This window comes from Pseudonaja textilis, chromosome 1 (genome assembly GCF_049901715.1).
Source record: "Pseudonaja textilis isolate UNSWEBS1 chromosome 1, rPseTex1.2, whole genome shotgun sequence".
NCBI classification, from domain to species: domain Eukaryota; kingdom Metazoa; phylum Chordata; class Lepidosauria; order Squamata; family Elapidae; genus Pseudonaja; species Pseudonaja textilis.
In genome coordinates this window covers 258,506,979-258,527,259 of record NC_141990.1, presented here as the reverse complement: position 1 = coordinate 258,527,259, position 20,281 = coordinate 258,506,979, and the positions used below count along the sequence as shown (strand labels likewise).

The 20,281-nt window shown below is 32.6% G+C and overlaps 1 protein-coding gene across 1 annotated transcript in view; it reads left to right on the top strand.

Annotated features, from left to right (window-relative positions):
* Positions 1-20,281, top strand: part of LRRC4C (leucine rich repeat containing 4C) — a 784,071-nt gene that overhangs the window by 615,839 nt on the left and 147,951 nt on the right. The window contains exon 4 of the mRNA XM_087921389.1: positions 3,898-3,981. The gene's annotated coding sequence lies outside the window, so the exon portion shown is untranslated. The remainder of the gene's footprint in view (positions 1-3,897; positions 3,982-20,281) is intronic.

Genomic DNA, 20,281 nt, shown 5'->3' with positions numbered 1-20,281 from the left:
ATAGTCCTGCACTTGTTCTTAAGAAAAGGACCGGCCTATGTTTATATCATTGTTACCAACTGACCTCTTTACCTGCAGTCTTGTCCCTCCCGAATCTCATCATCCACAGTTATCATCTCCTTAGGGTTTTCTTCATTGCTTCCTGATCTCCCTGCCCTTGTGTTTTCATCAGACCCATCATAATGCACAGGACCCATTCAAAGTACTTTCCTTGTTTCATTCTTTCAAACATTCAGTCAGGCAAAGAGTATCTGCTTCCAATAACATAATGATTTTCTACATGACATTCTGCAGTTCTGAAGGACAGGGAGATGAGTTTAGCTAACAGGGTATACATTAATAAGTGTTCAATTTGCTTCTGGAAGTCGATGGAATAAATGCCTGCCTTTTGTCATGATTTGGTGTCAGCAGATATTTTAATATTCTATCACTATTTTTTCCTCTTGCTACCTTCTGGCAGAATTAATGGCAGACTCTGATTCCATGTATTCCACCACCCCCCAAAAAACAATTAAGGAGAGAAATACTACTTGTTCTACAGTTTGATTCTTCTTTCAAAAAACCATCTCGGTCCATAGCAGTTTACATTCCATGAGACTTAAATTATTAATTGCTGTTTATTTGTGGTTCCTGTCCTAATGAATCAGATTGGTAGTCCTTAATTCTCTGGAGAGTATTAAATCACAAGCCAGAAACACAGGGGCTAGAAAATTCTTCATCAGCTAAGGGGAACATGGCTTCTGAAATGTGACTTTCTTTCCATTCTGAAATAGCTTCAGGCTCTTTGAATTAAAGTTGAATCTTTGAAGGCAGTAGTCAAAGGGAGAGTTCCTCTGTATTCCTGACATGCCAAGTCCTTTTGCCCAAGACAGTGAAAAAAAAAAACCTACTGAATTACAATCCTTTTGCACATGATTCTCACTCATCCTGATTTGGTGACAGCTGGTTGATTTGCATAGACTTGAAGAAAAGCAACTTTGTTTGACTTAGAAGAGGGAAGAGTTAAAATCTACTGCCAACATCCTAGGATGGGTGTGTCTGTCAAAAAATGTAAAAAAAAACCTGGGATAACTCTTAATGAGTAATCCTAGCATCTGCGTTTCATGGAGATGATAGCTCTCCTGATGCCAAGATACTTCAGAAAATACAATAGTGACCAGAATCTTGTAAAACCAGCCCTGCCATTTCATGTAGAGCAGTCCTCCTGAGACTAACAAAAAGTGATCCGATTCAGTAAAAGAGCACAAGGGGGTAAAAAAAATGAAGGAACAAACTGATATTTGGCTAATGCATTTAAGCTTTTTAAAGGTCCAAATAAGGAAGCAGCAAAATATTTTGGACTGGTATATAGTATGATCCAAGAGATTCTGCTTGTTGTTGAATGTGGCATTATTATTGGTTTTGTGTGTTTGTGAATTATTTTTTATTAAAGATTATGATTACAGTAGTAAAAAAACCTAATACCCCCAAAAAATAAAGAAAAAAGAGAATAGAAAAAAAAGTACAAGAAAAAGAAAGAAAAAAAGAAAAGATAAAGAATATAATAAAGAAATATATAAAGGAGTGACTTGGCCTTCATTGCAACAAGTATACACAAATTTAATAAGTCTCCCCTTATAAGGTTACAAACAAATATCTCTTCATTCCATATCTTATCCTTTATCTATAAGCAAACCCATAAAACAGCAACTTTTTAATCTTGGTGTCAACAAAAAGCCCACAAAGGATTGCCAGAAATTTTTTTGGGGAAAAAAAAGCTTTCAGCCTTAATAAAATAAACCAATGTTATATTGGTTTCCCTTCTCCTTCTTCCCTTTTCTGTCTGTTTGTCCATCCATCCTTTCATCTGCCTGCCTGCCTGCCTGCCTGCTTATCTATCATTTATCATAACTGAATAGTGTGGAGCATTTGGCATTGGCAGACCATGTCAAAATGGTTCTGGTGGTGTAGAAACACTTAGGCTGTGACTCATAAGCTGGGAAAATGACTTCAATAGATCCCAGGAATATCAGTGCTCTCTTCCAGAAGAGTGCAGTGATAGCAACAGCTAACCCTGTGCAGAATTCTCAAATACCCAAGTCATTTTTAAAGGACCTGAGACTAAAAAAGATACATATCACACATAGGGTGAGAAGATTATACTATTATATTAATTATATTATGGCTCATTGCAAAGTCAGACAGATGTTCGAAGTGGATTTGGCATTTTGGTCTACCTGGTGATGGTGATGATCATTATCTTTTGTTCATCATCATTGTAAGATTTGGGGTTTCTGTTTAATTTTTATTTATCCCATGGCACAAACTGTAGTAATTCAAGGATTTAACAAGGCTCTTTTATAGATTCAGTAACAAAATATTTTCCAGGTCATTCTCTTGATTTGTCATTCATATTTCACTTTTACTTTTCAAAACTTAAACCAACTTAAAATTAAGACATTTTGTGTCACTTTGTAGAATCCAGTATCTATCTATCTATCTATCTATCTATCTATCTATCTATCTATCTATCTATCTATCTATCTATCTATCTATCTCATCTGATGGCACATGATGGCAGATGAGATTCTGCTGAAATGTTGCTACAACTTTAAAAGCACAACTATAGTGACGTGGGAAAATACCCGAACAAAGCTGAATACCATACATATAAATACCCGCGAAAACTTAAGAAAACAAACATATATATATATATATATATATATATATATATATATATATATATATATATATATATATATATATAAAATTTATATTTATATTTGTTTTCCTAGGTTCTGGTGGGTATTAGTATGTGGATCTTTGGTTATTCGGGTTTTCTCCCACGTAAGATTGGAAGTATCTAGGCAACGTTTCGATGAAGTCTCATTCATCCTCTTCAGGCTTGTGTCTTCGGCTCTGTGCTTCTCAATCTTACGTGGGAGAAAACCCGAATAACCAAAGATCCATATATATATATATATATATATATATATATATATATATATATATATATATATATATCCTTCTGCTTATAATATTTAGTCCTATTTAGTGTCACTTATTAGAGTTACGTGACACTGTTCAGAACTAAAACTAAACTCACCTGCAATTTTTCAAACTTACCATCCTGAAGGTCTCTAATAAACTTAAGATGATTAATGGAAATTTCAGAAAGTAATAGAAAATGAATCTGGCATTATGATTGCTATTAATATCATTATTCAGAGACTGAGGCATATCAGTTTTTTGGAACAAAAATAACGGAAGAAACTTGCACCTGAGGATAACTAATTCATCTGGCTTAAACTTTCTTGAATTAAAATATACTTTATTAGATATGTGTGATATTGCCCTAAGTTAAACATATATAAGTATATGATTAAGTAGGGAATTGTAAATAATAAGAATAAAGAAATAAAAATATGATAATGCTTCATGAGAGATAATAATTATCTGCTTCAAATGCTGATTCCAAGAATTTTTTGTCTTCTGGCAAAATTGCAATTTTCTGCCAGAAGAAAGTTGATTTTGCTTTTAAATTAAGCATATTTTTCCAATGAAATAATTTATTCAGTTTCCTTAATATAACGATATAAGATTTTCATTATGAATATTCTATAATCTACATTTTGCTATATAACAAAACTGAATTGTAACAAGAGACCAGAAGAAATGTTGAATCTCTATGGTACTGATTTCAAGGCAGAAATAACAGTTAAGGTATTTCAAAAATAAGAAAATAAGATTCTGCTGTATAATTTTATAACCAAATTTAAGAAATCTATCATTTATGTTCCGTTTATGCTTCAATAAATTTCAAACTTTTTGAACTTTGGTAATATTTTCCTTGATTGTTCATATATGTATAAAAGACATTTTTATTGATTCATAGTAACTCTGTCTTTTTTCTTGCAGGAGTAATGTTATCTTCATTAAGAAACGAATTATTTTATCAAGCCAACTGTCCTTCCTATCAAACATTAGATAAGATTTCTTCAGGTAAGACAGATCATAGCTTGAAGACATATTATAGCCAATCTATAAAATATGAAGTCATATTTGCAGAACAAGCATGTATTTTTGTTCTCAGGTGTGATTTCATTTTCTTATTTATCTCAAGTTAATTATGAATAAGTCCCAATGTTGCATCATTAATTTTATGTTTTTATTCTCACAGAATTGTGAGAACATTGGCTCTTCAAATTTCTTGATGACAATTTATATTAGCCAATTGTGCAGTTGCCATAGGTTTTTCTTTTAACTGCCAATATCCATGTATTACTTAGCATAAAATTAATGCTTCAATTCTAAGTATATTTATGCAAAAAATAATTCCCATTTGTGTAATAGATTTTAATTTTTAGTACATGCATGCAACATTGCATTTAATGTGTTCACAATAAATAACAAATTTAATTCTGGAAATATAGCACATCAAGAAGGATCTAGTAAACTTAACATGATATAACAAAAGGATTTGCAAAGATGATCATGAATTCAACATAAGGGTGGAGATATATATGTTCATAATATAATATTAATACAGCTTAAAGGCAAATATATATCTTTCGGCATAACTGTTACATGCAAGCAGGATCTTATTTCACAAGATGCATTCCATAGACAGAAAAACTTCTTGAGATATATTCAGAGATGCCCATAAAACGATACCTGTGTTTTCTTTTCCATGAAATTGGAGTATTTACTAATCAATAAAAACATGAGATGGCTAAAATACAGTGGTGCAGCTGGAAATAAAACTGGGAGACTATGATTTCCATTCCCACTTTTGACATGAGGCCAGTCAGGTGACTCTGAGCCAGTTACATTCTCTCAGACCTACGATGAAGGCAATGGCAAGCTAGTTCTGAGAATTTTGCCAAGAAAACTGGTTTCCCAGAAGGCACAAATCGGAAGCAAGTCTGATTTTTTTTAAAAAAAATGCATCTGAAAATAAGGTTATTTATAATTTTGGGTAATGTATTATATTGTCAAAGACAAAAGAAATAAAAATATGCTATTGCTGTTAGTACAATCTTGCCAGCTTCTTTCAGAAGCAATTTTCCACAACTAATAACTTCATTTTTTTATTTGCTATCATATTCAAAGAGAAAAAAAGAGGGTAAGGAAGGAAGGGAGAGAGAGAGAGAGAGAGAGAGAGAGAGAGGGAGAGAGAGAGAGAGAGAGAGAGAAATCTGATGTGCTGGCTGAAACACAAAGCTATTAAAAACAAAGCTGATACCTAGGTTTTTGTTGACATTTGATGAGCATGGTTTTGTGCCAAGAATTTCAGTCCAAAAAGAGAAGCATTTGTGTTCAATTTTTTTCTTGTACGAGAAAAAAAAGAAAAAAAGAAAAGAGTCTAAGATATCATACATGCTGTGAAAACACTATTATCTTCCCCCTTTTCATGACAGGGCCACTAAAAAAATTCCAAGTAGAATTTTGTCAGTTCCCTTGAAACTGTTACTACCTTTGGGCTTAGCAACGAAAATTCAAGCCTAGAGGCTAATTTATTTCAAACCTATAAGCATCTGAAAATAGAGGACTGAAATGAAAGTGTCTTTAAACTACTGGGAAACGCCACCAACTTTCATCTGTGAGTACTTGAAAAGGATACAGGAAACTGCGCCTACAGCATATGTGGAAGGAGAAGTTATTATCTAGTTATCCCATGAAACTTTAGGCTCTTGATCAGACTCTTTTTGTAATCTTATTGCTTTTCCTCTGTTTCTTTATCTTCTTTACTGGCCTACTTACACACATAGCAAAAAAGTTGGTAAAACAGCTGTTCTTAGAGGTAACTTAATTTAATCTACCTACAGCTACAAAATCAACATAGGCCAGCAGTTTCTTGTTTAATTATTATCATTCTGAATATGGAAATATGTGGCAGATAGTCTTCTACATGTTTCTCATTGGTAGCTGAAATGGGGCAGCCAACCAGGGAAACCTTAAAGGATTCAAATTGTTTCCTTTGTGTACATAGGTCTCTGGACTTTTTGCCTTTCTGTCTGTCTGAGTCTTCACACTCTGGCTTCCCTCATTGAAAGAGTGCACAGCTGCAACTGCAAGATTTCCAACCCTTGATTTGTAGTTTTCATATTTTCCTTTTGCCAACTTCAGGAATGAAGCTGGTGGAACTGCTTCATATGAGACCTTCTACTACTATCGGGGCAACAGTAGTACTCTCCAGCAAGCCACAAGAGTGAGGGGACCAAAGAGGAGAAGCCCTAAGATTAATCCAAGGTTCCATATCCGAGCCATTGCCCCAAGAAAAATGAATAGAATACTTTGGACACACCTAGGAGTCTCTGGTCCAAATTAGCAGGTGAATTTGGCATCAATTACAAACAAATCGCTTTATCTTGAAGAGCTGCAGAAAACTTTGTCTCAGCTTATATCTACCTATCCTGAATCTACCTAGCTTTTAAACATTGTTATCACAATTACAGATTCAGTGAGTTATATAAAGTGAAGCCAATTGAAATCAGTTATCAATTTTCCTTGATAAAATTTTTTTCCCCTCATTCTGTCAGCAATAAAAGCAAAGAGGACTACATGCAAGATCATCTATTTGTCCAAATCATCTGCCAGTTTCTTCCCATTACTTCTTGCATTCTTTCACACAACTAGTTTTCAAGAGGCAACAGCAATGCGAGACATAGAAAGGATGCCTGCCATTCCCAGTGTTTGGGATATCTGGCTTAATAAATTGTGAGTAAATTGCCCATAAGATCTTGCAATAACTTCTAGAAAATATAATCTTCATAAAGGGCAACTGACATCACACCAGCCTTTTATTTGTTGTGGCATTTTACCCAACCACAAGAAAAAGAAATATTAGAAGGGTTTGGTCTATGCATTTGACTGTCTGTGAAAAAAAAAAGGCAAATTTAGAACAATTAAAATTAATTGGAGAAACTGTTGATTGCAGCAACATTAGTTATTTGCTCTTGGACAGTGTCCTTTCCCTCCACTGTTGTTGTTTATCATGGTTTGTTATATATTCTGCCTTTTCCACAGATACATTTGTTCAAACTGTTTTTAAGATATCACTTTAGTCTATACCCATAATTGTGTTACAGATATGCATTTCTTAAAAAAACAAATAAAAAACCTTACCTTTCCTCAATTGGATGCATGCTCAGATAAATAGATATATACAGATTAAGGCCTTAATCTTTGTGTGGAGCATTCTGAAGAATTATGTTTTCTATTAGTTTTCCTACTACTTTGTGGCAATATTATTTTCTTTATGGTTGCATTGTTCATTATTTCACATCGTTGACCTCCTTTGGTTCTCAAATGGCAAAATGATTACTAATCTGAAACATGAATTAGAGTGAGTAAAATGTTTCAGCTGGGGATGTAATATACAATATTCCAATAACTGTTGCTATTATTGATATTCCCCTGTCCTTCTTCAACCATTTTTTTTTGTATTTCTTTTCCATTACGCATATGTTTAAATTATTTCCGTTAGCAATTTATCCCCCAAATAAGCAGCATTTGGTTAAACAAGATAATCTGTTCAAAATGTCACAGCCCACTGTTTCTTATCCTTAGTTCTATTCTGGTACTTGGAGAACATTGTTGGCTCATTTTGAAACATGGTGTTTGAATGTCACCTTCTTCCTTCTCTAGAAAAAAAATCTTCTATAATCTAACTATTGTGTGAGATTGATTATGTAAAAATATTCACATTTTCCATGTGGTTGGATTTGATGTAATGTATCCCATATTAACATAAGGTGTTATTTCATATAAATTTGGATGAAGTTTGATATTGCTATTGCCAAATTGTTACCATTTCCTTGTTATAAATGACCTTTTACAATATCTTGCAGAATTCGAGCTTGAATATATTTCAAGATTTAAGTGGAACCATTAGATAGAGAATACAATGATGGGGAATTAAACAAAATTAAAAAGTCATACATTTCTCCTTTATGACTTCAAGTTATGCATGCTTGTTCTCTCATACGATGATCATTAGATTATGTGCGTAAGGAGTCATGAGCAAATTTGAGATGCTTGAGAAATGGTTCACACAGCTAAAGCTGGATTTCTCCTAAAATGCATTCCTACTCTGCCTAGGAAAGCCAACATATAACTTATCCATACAATGTCTAAAGTAAGTTCTAGTAGGCTCCTGCTTTGCATGTAGAAGCCCTATGTCCCATGCACCCATAATTGTGCACCTTATAAGAACTTGCTCTCATTCTGTCTGGAAAAAAAGACAAAAAAATAAAGTCCCCCCCCCCCCTGAAAAAAACAGCTATTGATCCAAAATAAATATGCAACCAAACAGATAACAGTTATCTCAATATAAAACTCTGGTAGAAGAAAACTATGCAAAATGAAAGTGACTAATCTTGCCCATTCAGATGTCATTGAAAATGTAATGGCTTCATTATTTCCAGTTAAAATAATTGGAATAAGATAATTTCATAAACTGTTTTATCTGATATACTGTAGGTTAAAAGTTTTATATTTATTTTTTATCCAATTTTAACACAAATGAAATATTAGTTTTATTCATGTCACCATACTAAAATTAGATTAAGTTAACACTTCTTGAAAGTGTCAAGTGATGGCGTTCCCACAACTTCCGAAGGCATGTCCAGTTCCTGCAACCGTTCATTGTATGTTTTAGTCTCCGGTCCCCTAATCATCCTGGTTGCTCTTCTCTGCACATTTTCTAGAGCCTCAGCATCTTTTTTATAGTGTGGTGACCAAAATTGGATGCAGTTCTCTATATCAAACAATACAAATGTTTCTTATTATTTTTTTAAACCATTTATAATCTATTTTTATGCCGAGACAAACTGGAATTGGTCCACCAAAAACCCTAATGTTTCAAATGTTCATTGGAGCTGATTTTAGCTTAGGAAAGAAAGACAAACATACATTAAAGAACATAAACATTTTATTTGTTTCATCATGACTTTTCTTATGTTCTTATACCTGTCTCCAAGGACAAAAACTATACTCACTATTTATGCAGCCATTCTCTGCCACTGTGGATTTGAGTTATTTTAGCCATCCCTTATGTTTTTCCCCTGTGCTATGAACTGCTTAATTGTAAAAAAATAAGCATTTTAGAAATATTATGTAGAATATTTGAATTCTAATTAATAAAGAGGAGTGCCAATTTTTTAATTTATCTCCATATTTTTCTCCTTTCCACTATAACTATTCTATACTGTGAACATAACAGAGCTAATCTATGTATAAATTATTTGGTAATTCACAGTATATCACCTTCTTATTATTAATAAAATCCTAGGCAGGCAATTGTAATTACAAAAAGTAAAAAAATGTCCTGAAAATTCCAAACAAAAGGAAAGGTAAACAATGCCACGACCACCACCATCATTATTGTTATCTTATATTCTAACTTGGAAATTAGCAATTATAATAAATGTTTATGCATTAAATTCCAATAGCATAAATATTTTCTATAAATCTCAGAGTTGTGCTGATTATGCTCAGAACAGCATTTTGTTTTTTATTATAGCTTGAAAATATATTATTTTTTATTTTGGAGGAAAAAAATGGCTTCCCTTATATATACTATAAATGCAGTTCAATCAGATGTCACAGCAGATATGAACATGTAGAATCCTCTATCTAATATGAAGAAGAAATATAATGTGACGTCTGTTTGCATTGCAACTACTGTCCTGCATATGAAGAGATATCACAGAAATGAAGAATCACAGATATGACCATTACAGATTTTAACTATAAAATTTCTAAATACATTTCCATCAATGTTTATAAGAAAACCAAGATTCACTGAAATCAATATAGTGACTTGCAGAATACAGAATTCTTCTCAAATAGCCCAACAATGATTTGGGCTTAAGTCTTAACAGAAGTTGCTTAAATACCGAAAACTGTCAGCAGTAATTTATCCAAAATGCATCCATCAATAGAGCTTATAACGTCCTAATATGAATCATAGATCTTTTCCTTACATATGATATGACAATCAATTTAATAGTAAATAATATAAACATGATAAAAACAGCAAGAAAAATTATTGGGTGCTTTTTCCAGATTAACAGGACATGTTGACCAAAAGAAAATATTGGAAGTCTCACTTCCCATCTAAGTAATTGCTGACAAATTAGGAAATAGAAGAAACACAAAGTCCAGATACATGCTAAAGATGCAAACTGATATTAAAGATTACTGGAGAATAATATGAAATAAAATGAGAAAATTACCTTGTGCTAGATGCAATGTAAATTAATGTGCATTATGATAAAACCTACGTAAACCTAGAAACTTAAGCTTATTATATTAAATAATATTTAAAAGAAAACTGGCTCTGTAGTACATGCAGGATATATAAACTAAATCTTTTGCAGAATTTTAAAACTAGCTCCAATGACAGAGAAAAGGACTTAAACCAGCTGTTAAAAAGAAATGAGTCAAAAATTGATAATCCTGAAAAAGAGAAACCAAAACATCCAGCAAAAGTTGCATATTTTAAGTTAACAAACCTAGCAGAAAAAAAGACAACAATATTTTGTCAATGTAACCTTTAAGAGACTGTTTTATGTCTCATGTCTCACAAGAGACCTCAGTTGGGCCAAGCAAACATAGTCATGTTCATCAGAAAAAGGATTTGTTCTTTTAAGTTGTTTAATGAGTATTCTAATTTAGGACAGTTGTTTTCTGAATCTATGTGATCAGTGCAATTGCAAAGTTTAGATTGAAAGGATGCATCTGAAGGCATATCATTTGTGTATTTGGAGGAAAGTTCTGTTGATGCTAGCTTCAGCAGTTACATGGATGCCACTAGTTTCAGTGAAGCAATTTGTCTCCTATTGAAAACAGTGCATATAAAACACAGATGTGTTGTGTTACAAATTGTTGCTTTTGTTTGAGACTTGGGCAGTTTAACCCAGCTGGACAGCTGCAGAGACAAACAAATGGAGAAAGTATCTGTGGGAAGTAGCGTTAAGTTAACAAGAAGCGTCTGCAACATTTTATTATGTTCTCTTTCTGGGAAGTAGCTGCTGATTTTTAACTAGAGTACATTTGACATTAGAATATAACAACTCAATTCAAGGATGGACAAAAATAACCTATAGAACACATGTTTTCTTTGTGGATGGGTGGTGGCTTTGGCTCTTGCACAGAGTTTTAGAAGTAACTGCTTTTGCCCTTAATTTTTCATCTTCTTCACAGTAGATTTTACTAAGAAGTGAAGGGAATGCCATAAATGAGTGCATAATTGCTGCTAAGATCACATTCTAACAGCTTGGATATCAGCTGGGGAACAGAAGCCTTTCATTGAGCTGATCATCTGTTCAGAAGAAGATACCCAAAGCATTGATTAGTTCTTAAGCAGGCATGAGTCTGAACTGGAGAGCAAAAGCTTAGCATTTGTAAGCCAGGCAGACATTACCACAGAAAAACAATCAGAGTTGACATACTGGAAAGGACAAAGTCATGGGCCAGTAGCAGATGGGTTGGCTGGAGAAACCCAGTTGCTAGCTTTAAGAGTTTTTTTTTCCTATTTCAAGCAGTAAAGTAGTAAAGTCCTTATCAGGCATCAATAAACCAATCATAAAGTGGACATGGTCCACTGCTCTGGGCTCTTCAACCTAGATTTCTTGAATTGAATCAGAAAAACTGAAAGGAGATTGTAACCCAGTTTGGCTGAAAGAAAATATTGCATTCCTTAAAGCTGATTCCAAGAGATTCCCAATTATACAAAGAACTATTCTCAATGAACACATATAGTGTTCTCAGGGATGAGGTTGATACATGCACCCTTTTTACCTCCATACTTTTTGAATGTTTGAAAAAAAATAACATGCATAATTTTTTTCTGTAAAATATGTGCCCACATAGAGATTTTTGTAATATTCAAAAACAGCTTGGTTTAATTTAGATATTTCTAGGTTAGAATACTACTGTCATTATTCCTGGTCATAGGCCATGTTCTTTAGGAATGATGGGAAATAGACTTTCGTTTATCAGGACTGCTCAGCAGATTCAGAACTTTCCAAAGAGACAGAAAAAAACACATTCTTGGCTTATATTCACCAGAAAAAAATATATAGCTATCACATATGCTTTGGGATTTACAATAAGTCTAACGTTCTGCCTCCTATCTGGTATAACATATAGTAATGGATATAGCTAAGATTATATCTAGGTAAAAATGTTTGGTATTTCCTTGTTAACTTTAACAAATATATAAACGTTGTACAGGAATGCCCAATGTAATAACAGAATGTAATTTCCTATTTTAAAGGTTTCCATTTTCAAAGAAAAAGAAAAAAATATAATCAGTGAATGCTTGCTATTCTGAGCAGTCAGTTTTGAAAGACTCTTTTAAAACTAAGTATGCTGAAAATTTGAGATGATACAATCACTGAAATGTATATGGTTAAACATATATCAGAATTTTAATATGCCAAAATCAGGGGTTTAATTTCCACTTGTAAATGTTACTATGTTTAATATGGCTATTTTAATGTTTCAGCTACTGAATCCCATTTTACAAGTGTTTAAACGAATTGCAAATCCCATTTTTAAAAGACAAAATTAGATTTTTGTAAAATAAAATAGGTCAAATGTCATTTTTTAAACATTCCCAGCAAAATGTTCCCAGAAAAATATATAGGCACATCAAAAGCATTACTACTTTCTTAGTAATGCATTTTGACAGAATACTGCTAGCTGTTGGGGAGTTAAGAAAATGATCAAGTAAGCATTAAGAATTTTAAGTCTGAATGATTTCAAAAGGAGTGATGCTGATTAACATATACTGTTATTTATGCCTCCACTGGGTGTACCTTTTAAGCTCTCTGGTTAAAATATCATGCCACAACAGTTGCAATCTCGTAGCATCTCTTCTATATTAACTGAATACTAGCAGGATGTATAAATATAAGAAAACATTTTGAAATTGGATCCATTCCATAATATATAAAAATAATGAGTGGAGTGGAGTGGAGCGGAATGGAATGGAATGGAATAGAATAGAATAGAACAGAAGTCAAATTGGATGCACAAGGAATTTATTTCTGGTGCATAAGTTCTCAATGTATATACAAGAAACAAAGTAATATAATCATAAGATACCAATAGGAGAAGGTAGTAGAAAAGATGAGAAGGATATTTACTACATGGGTAAATATCCTTAGAAATAAGACAATATTGTGGTAATCAGCAGAATGATGGCATGAGGTGAAAAGTATTGTGTCTAGTTGTTTTGGTATTCAATGCCTCTATAGCAGCATCCTGATGTGAGCAGTTCAAACAGTTTACAACCAGGATATGAGGGTTGCATATTTTTTTAGACCTCTTTCTGGCCTATGTAGCATACAGGTCCTCAGTGGAAAGCAGGCTGGTTGCAATCATTTTTTTTTCTGTAAACCTAACTATCCATTGAAGTCTGTATCTGTCCTGTTGGTTGCTGTAGCAAACCAGATAGTTATAGAAGTACAAATAACACACTCAATAATTTCTCTGTTGGGACTGTATCATCAACTCCTAGGGCAGTCTGAACTTTCAAACTTTATTTTTATTAATTTGTTTTATTTTTACAATAAAAGTATTCTAAGCATTACTATTATATGTCAACAAATAACTATGCCTGTAATGGGTAAAGTAAAAATAAAGTAAATTTGTAAATGTGACAGTTATTTAAAAAAGAAAGGCAATATACAAATACCAGCATGATGATTTTGCTTTTAAAAATGTAGAATAATATATAAATAGATATATGTCTCAAGAAAGTTAAAATGCTATTTATCCAAAAGACAACAATTTTATGTTGCTTAACTTGGATTTAGTGCAGCTAATATGTTTTGTCCAGACCATTCTATAATATTAAAACAATGCATTGTCTCCCATGATGAGCACAATTAAACAAACCAAGTTAATTTCAATATAAAACTAATCTAAGTTAGCTTGACTTAAATTTAAACTTGCATAAAAATCAAACCTGTACTATGCCAAAAAATGGCAGTTGAATTAAAATTATTAAACTAGAATTTATGTATGCATAAGAGGAAGAGTGTTCTAATTGTTTGAATCTTCACAACAGCCAAAAGCAGCTACATCTGAAAACTCACAGAGAAAGTGTATATCCCAGAAAACAGGACTCTCACTTTCTAATCACTTCAAGGACACTTCCTTTGTCTTGTCATTCTTGAATCTACTTTAAAATTCTTCATCTATGATATGCAAGGCTAGAACATTCTTCTGATATGAATATTCACTCTCTCTTTTTGGCAATATAATCCACTCCAGTGTGGTAACTGAAGAAAGCCGGAGATGAGAATATATTTTGTATAACTCCACACTTCTCATTGAACTGATTGAGAAGTACAATGCTTGCTCAAAACATCTTTTGTAGTTGCTCCAGAAAGCTCATGTTCTAAAAACTGGGAGAAGTTTACAGAAGTACTTAAAGCAAAGACACTGCCTGAACCAGGGGAATACAGACCCAAACTTCTTAAATTACTCTAATTTTTCATGGAAACATCAAAGCTTCTAGTCAGCTTAATCATGAAATTATCTAGACCTGAGACTCAGCTTATTATTCCTCTCTTATCTCTCCCAATGAATGTTTGGAATTAGATTACTGTTTCATTATGAGAACTAAGTTAATAGCAATTGAGTCAGAGAGGTATTTATTTCCCTTATTTAGCAGCAATGCCCTTGAGGGAACTGGGTAGTCTAGAAATGAAAAATATTATATTGTAAATATATAAAATATAAACAATGTAATGGATGGTCAATATCATTCTTCTTTTAGAAGTTGATGACGGGTTTTACTTGCAAATTCTCTATGAATGACCAATAATTTAATTCATCAAATTTAGGACCAGACCTTTTAGTTCAAAAGTTTGGAAAAACTGTTTTCTTTGAGCCTCATGAATCAAAATGCTATACATCTTTAGCAACCAATTTGATGCATCTTATCTTGTCTTTACTAAGAAGAAAAATATTCCTCTTGAATTGGCCACTAAGCATGAGATGAAAAGGAATGAATGAAATGAATAATTTATTGGAATATAGTTAGTAAAGTGAAGACATAAATGCAGAGATCTAGATCTTTTTTTAAAAAAAAACCAAACATTTAATTTCAGGAGACATAGTCCATAATATTTTTTATATTGAGTGGTTCAGTGCCCTACCCTTAAATATAATTTCATTTTTGGTCAGAAAATTAAAAATATTGTCTGTGCTGTGCTAACTCTTCTTCAATACCCATTGTAAATATACTTACACTAAACTTGCATTTGCCTTTTCATCCCCTATGGAGATAATGGCAGGCAACTGGAAACTGCTTTATTATTAATAGTGATTTTATTAAAAATGATAATTGCAACAATACAAACTAATTCAAAGTAAAGAAATAGAAAACAGAAAGTGCAGAAAAAAATAGAAATAGAAAAAATAAAAATAAGAGTATAATAAAAAGGAGGAAAAAGAAATATATTAAGAAATATATTTCCCCTTTATTCAGAGCTACAGTTTTAGTAACTTATCACTGTTTCCTAAAATAAAATAAATAAGCAAATACTTAAAGCATTGTACTTTGAGAAAAAAATCATTAAGGTTTATCAAAACAACATATCTATTTTCACCTTGATCAAATAAACCAATGTTATATCCCTTCTTTTTTAGTTCTAAAAGTCTTGATCTCTAGTTCTTTCAAATAATGTCCTTGAACTTGATTTCTTTCATGTTTTTTTCTTTGTCCCTTCTCACAAAAATATTTCAAGTTATAATAAACTTCCTTGTAAATCCAGTATAGGAAAATTATCCAAGTTTCTTTGTTATTTGTATATATTTTTACTTATAAGACATCAGATTATTTCTTTTGTTTATCCAATGTAAAATCTTTCTCCACCTCAAAAATGTAGCCTGTCTTTTTTAAATCCACTTTCTAATCAGTTTCAATCTCATCAAGTAAAATTGATTCCTCTTCCATAAAATCTTTTAAACATAATCTAGCTATAGATATATTCTTTACATTAATTTCAGGGTTCAAAAATATATTTCAATATTTCCAATATTAAAATATTTGCTTCATTCTGTATTTGTAAGAAGAGTTATTGCTCTTCTCCTTTTCTTGTAAAGTTTAGTTTCTTCTAGTTCCTTCTAGTCTCCAATTTTTAAAATCTTACTGTTTTTAGAAGAATTAAAAACAAAAGCATGTTCCCATGAGAATTATTTTAATTACAAAAATCTATTTCAAATTTATCTGTATACTTCATCAATTTGTACATTTTTAAAACCAAAGTTTTAACCATCTTTTTGCTGTTTATCCTCACCCACCCAAAATTAAATTCTTAAACTTGTATTTAAAACTTGTTTTACTAAGGATTAAAGGACTCTCATCCAGTGCTATAAAACAGGTCTATCCAAAGTTTTCTATCAGCTGAAAAACATGATACATTTCTGAAAGTGATTAGAAAAGGAATTATGTAAACCTAGATGCCAGTGAACACGGGTATTGCTCATGATTTGAGCAAGATGGCTATTCCCTCATCTCCCAGAGCTCTAAACCAGACCACCATCTTATGATTTCCACATAAGGAACAACTGTTTGAACCACTTGTGGATGATCTCAAATCCTTTCCTTGTCCAGACAGGAATTACAAAAACCTAATCTATTCACTGGCTCTTCATTCTGCCATGGTGGTCAGCTCCCCTTTTCACAGAGCCATTTTCAGCTCCTTATTTCTTCCCCAGAAATCAGAAACTGCTATAAAATTATTTCCTTGTTTCTAATCCTCTGCTTATTTATTTATGGGTAGTGGTTCTAACACCAAAAATGCCCTAACAATAATGTACCATGTGGCTCAAAATTTTAGAGTTTGGAGAGCACAAAATATACAGATTTTCTGAAGGGTACCATGTTAAACTTGTCTGTTTCCATTTATGCAGTGCTGGAGGAAAATTTAGCAATCAGTTGGGAGATAGATAAGAAGATAGAGTGTAAGTTATATTGCAAAATAATTGTGTGGTAGATTATCTTCTCATTTCTGATTTCTTTTGAAATTGTATCAGCAATGTTGTAATTGAAGAGAGAACTGATAGTAATCATATGCCCCTAATACTACCTCTGAACACTCCAGTTACAATTCATTTAAAGAGGAAAGTTTCTGATAAAAACTGGTTCCTTTCCTTCTTTTTCTTAGCTGAGGGAAAATTTTAGTCCTTGAAATCAAGCTATTATTATCCGCATCTTTATGAGAGGCAATAGAGCAGATCCCAATAAGTGCTACCCAATAAACCTGCTTTCCAATATTGAAAAAAACTATACGTTAAGTTTTTATGTAACAAACTGAAATAGTGGGTTATAATTAACAAAGATGACCAGAAATGAACATCTAGGTTATAATAGAGGATTTGTACCTTAGATCATTGCATGACACTTTTCCATTTTGTCGAGAAATATCAGTATACTAAAGAAGATAAATTATTCACTGCATTTATTGACTTAAAAACGGCTTTCAATTCCATCTTACATGAAGCTGTTTGGAACATTTGTCAATTGAACCTTGCCTGTTGTTTTAGCTAAAGGCACTATATTTTAATATCCTTGCTCCAATGCTGCCAGGACAAAGAGTCATCTATCTTTTCAAAAGGGGTATCAAGCAAGAATGTGGTTTGCACCCCTATTGTTCAATCTCTATCTGGCAGATTTATTCCTGGCTCCTAGTAAATTGATGCACATCTACCAAAGCTGTCAACATGGAAAATCTGCCTTCAGGTATTTTCTATATTATCCTATATGCTGGTAAAGCAGATCTCTTTTCTTAAACTGGGTTGTTTGGAAAGCATCACATAAATAGGTTAAATGAGCAGCTTGTGTTGCAAACGTAACTTCCTATAAATTATGAAAAATCCAAGGTCTTGATCTTTTCACAAGTAACAGGTATTTATATGGACAGCAAAATGAATTGCTTGAAGGAAAAGAGTTCTGTTAAAGCTGGAAATTGCTCTATGTCTTTCCTTTATTCTAGACAATTAATTCTGCATTGATATTTAACTCCTTTTTTGTTTTGTGTAGCTAATTTACTAATAAATATATATTTATTCAAACACTACAGTTTAAATGCCTAGAAAAAAATCTTTGTCCATAAATAAACAACCACAAAGTACAAAATAATCATTCTTTCAGTAGGCATTCAGAAATAATTGTGAAACCATTAGCATAGTTATTGGTTGAGAAAAGAGTTTCTAAAAATGATTTCAGAGTTTGAATAAATATACAAGTAATCTTCAATTTATATGATCCTTCTATTTTTAGGGCTTTAATCATTAGAATATTGAAAATTAGAATTAAAACCAGCATTTTGAACTAGACACTAGGACGGACTGAGACCTAGTGGGGACCATCAAATCATCTTCTTTCATTAAAGAGATATTCCCCTACCCCATCTATCTAAATAATTTGATTTTATTTCAAATTATTTGAGAGACTAGTTTTCTATTTATGTCTACCCATTCCATCAGGAGAGGAAATTATGAGTCATTAGGTCCCATCCATTGTCTAATGGGGCCAGGACGGGATATTTTTCTGTCTTGTTGCCTACTTTTAGAACACCAGATATTAGACTGACCTCACCTCTGCTGCTTTTTTAAAGCTCTTAAAAATGTGGTTCTGTTATTGAACTTGTAACCCTGATGCACAGCGGATCCCATGCAGGGAGTGTGTGGCTTTGTTTTTGATGGGCTGTTTTAAAAAAAACTTCACATTATGATTTTATTTATCAATTGTGTTATGTTTCTATATAGTTTTTAATAGTTGCTAGCTGCCTGGAGTATTGAGTTTGAGATGGCTAGTCATATAAATTGAAATAATAAATTCAGAGCATGTTGCAGTTATCTAAATGAGAATCATAACCAGCTTTAGAAATGGTATAGATAGGAGAATGTCTTTGTAAATTATTTGGGGATGGAAGTCTGATTGAGTTGCATTTTAGGAGAAGTGGTAATATAGCATGTTTAGCTAAAACTTGGTATGGTTGAATGGGGAGGAGGAGAGCTTTAAACTGAACTTCTCTAGACTTTGGGTATGTTAAAGCTAGAAAGAGAACTGTTAGTAATAGAAGGAAGTGGGAGTACTTCGGCTACTATTAAAATATCTAGATAATAATCAGAAAATGGTATTCATAAAGTCCATAGCCTTTAATGTCTCCATGCCAGTGTTAGAGTATAAGAAACAAACTGTTGTACATAAAGTGGGACATAATAACATAAGAAGTCTAACAGAGATCTATTGGGATGAGTTTCTTGATACTGATATAGCAGTTGAAGGATACAGTTTGTTCAAAAGTGATAGAAAGTGTTGCAATAGGTTAAAATATTCATATTATTCAGAAATCAATGTGAAGGCCCTTTGGCACCATTGCAAAGATAAATTGGGTTAAAATTAGCAAAGGAAAAATAAAAACAATATTGGTATTGGTCTATAGTCACCTGTGTAATGAAGGAGAAAAGGTGAATTCTGTTTTCTAGTAGCACGTATAAGAAATTTCAAAAAGGCATGAAATAGTAGTGATGGCAAAATGTAATTAACCCAACATCTATTGGGAAAAAAACTACCAGGAAAGGACATTGGCATTCTCAACTCATCTTTCTGACAATTTTCTCCTTCGAGGAGTAGCAGAATACACAGCTATTCTTAATATGAGACAAATAAGAAAGACTGAGTTAATAAACTGGAAGAGTAAGAACATTGGGGGAAAGTGTCCATGTAGTGATGAAAACTAGAGTGCAATCAAATGTCTGGGATTTGAAGGAAGCAGAGCAATCATTAAGATTCTTTTGCAGAAAAAAATAAAGATCAAGCTAAAATAGGGTAAAATGGATAAAATAGGGTATGAAAAGAAAAAAAATTAAACAACAAAGAAAAAATTAGAAGACCCAGAATAAGCATCTAATGCATCATAGTGACAATATAAAACAACATCATACACGTATGAAGTGGAAAACAAAACATCACCAAGGAAAGGAAAACTGAAATAGACTGAAATCCAGTATGAGCTGAGGCTGACAAAGGATACAAACAACAACAACTATGTTGCTGTGGCCAAAATAAAGAAAGAGAAACAAATCACTATCAGCTGCTCAGTGAAGATGGCAAAACAACAGACAGCAAAGAAAAACATGACCATCTAGCTGCCTCACTTTTCTCTGAGAAGAAGGTATGTATTCCCTTCGGCCAATGAAGAAGAGCAGTATGAAGAAACAAATTGAGTTTTGATGCCAACAGAGAGGCAACAAAAGTCTACATTGT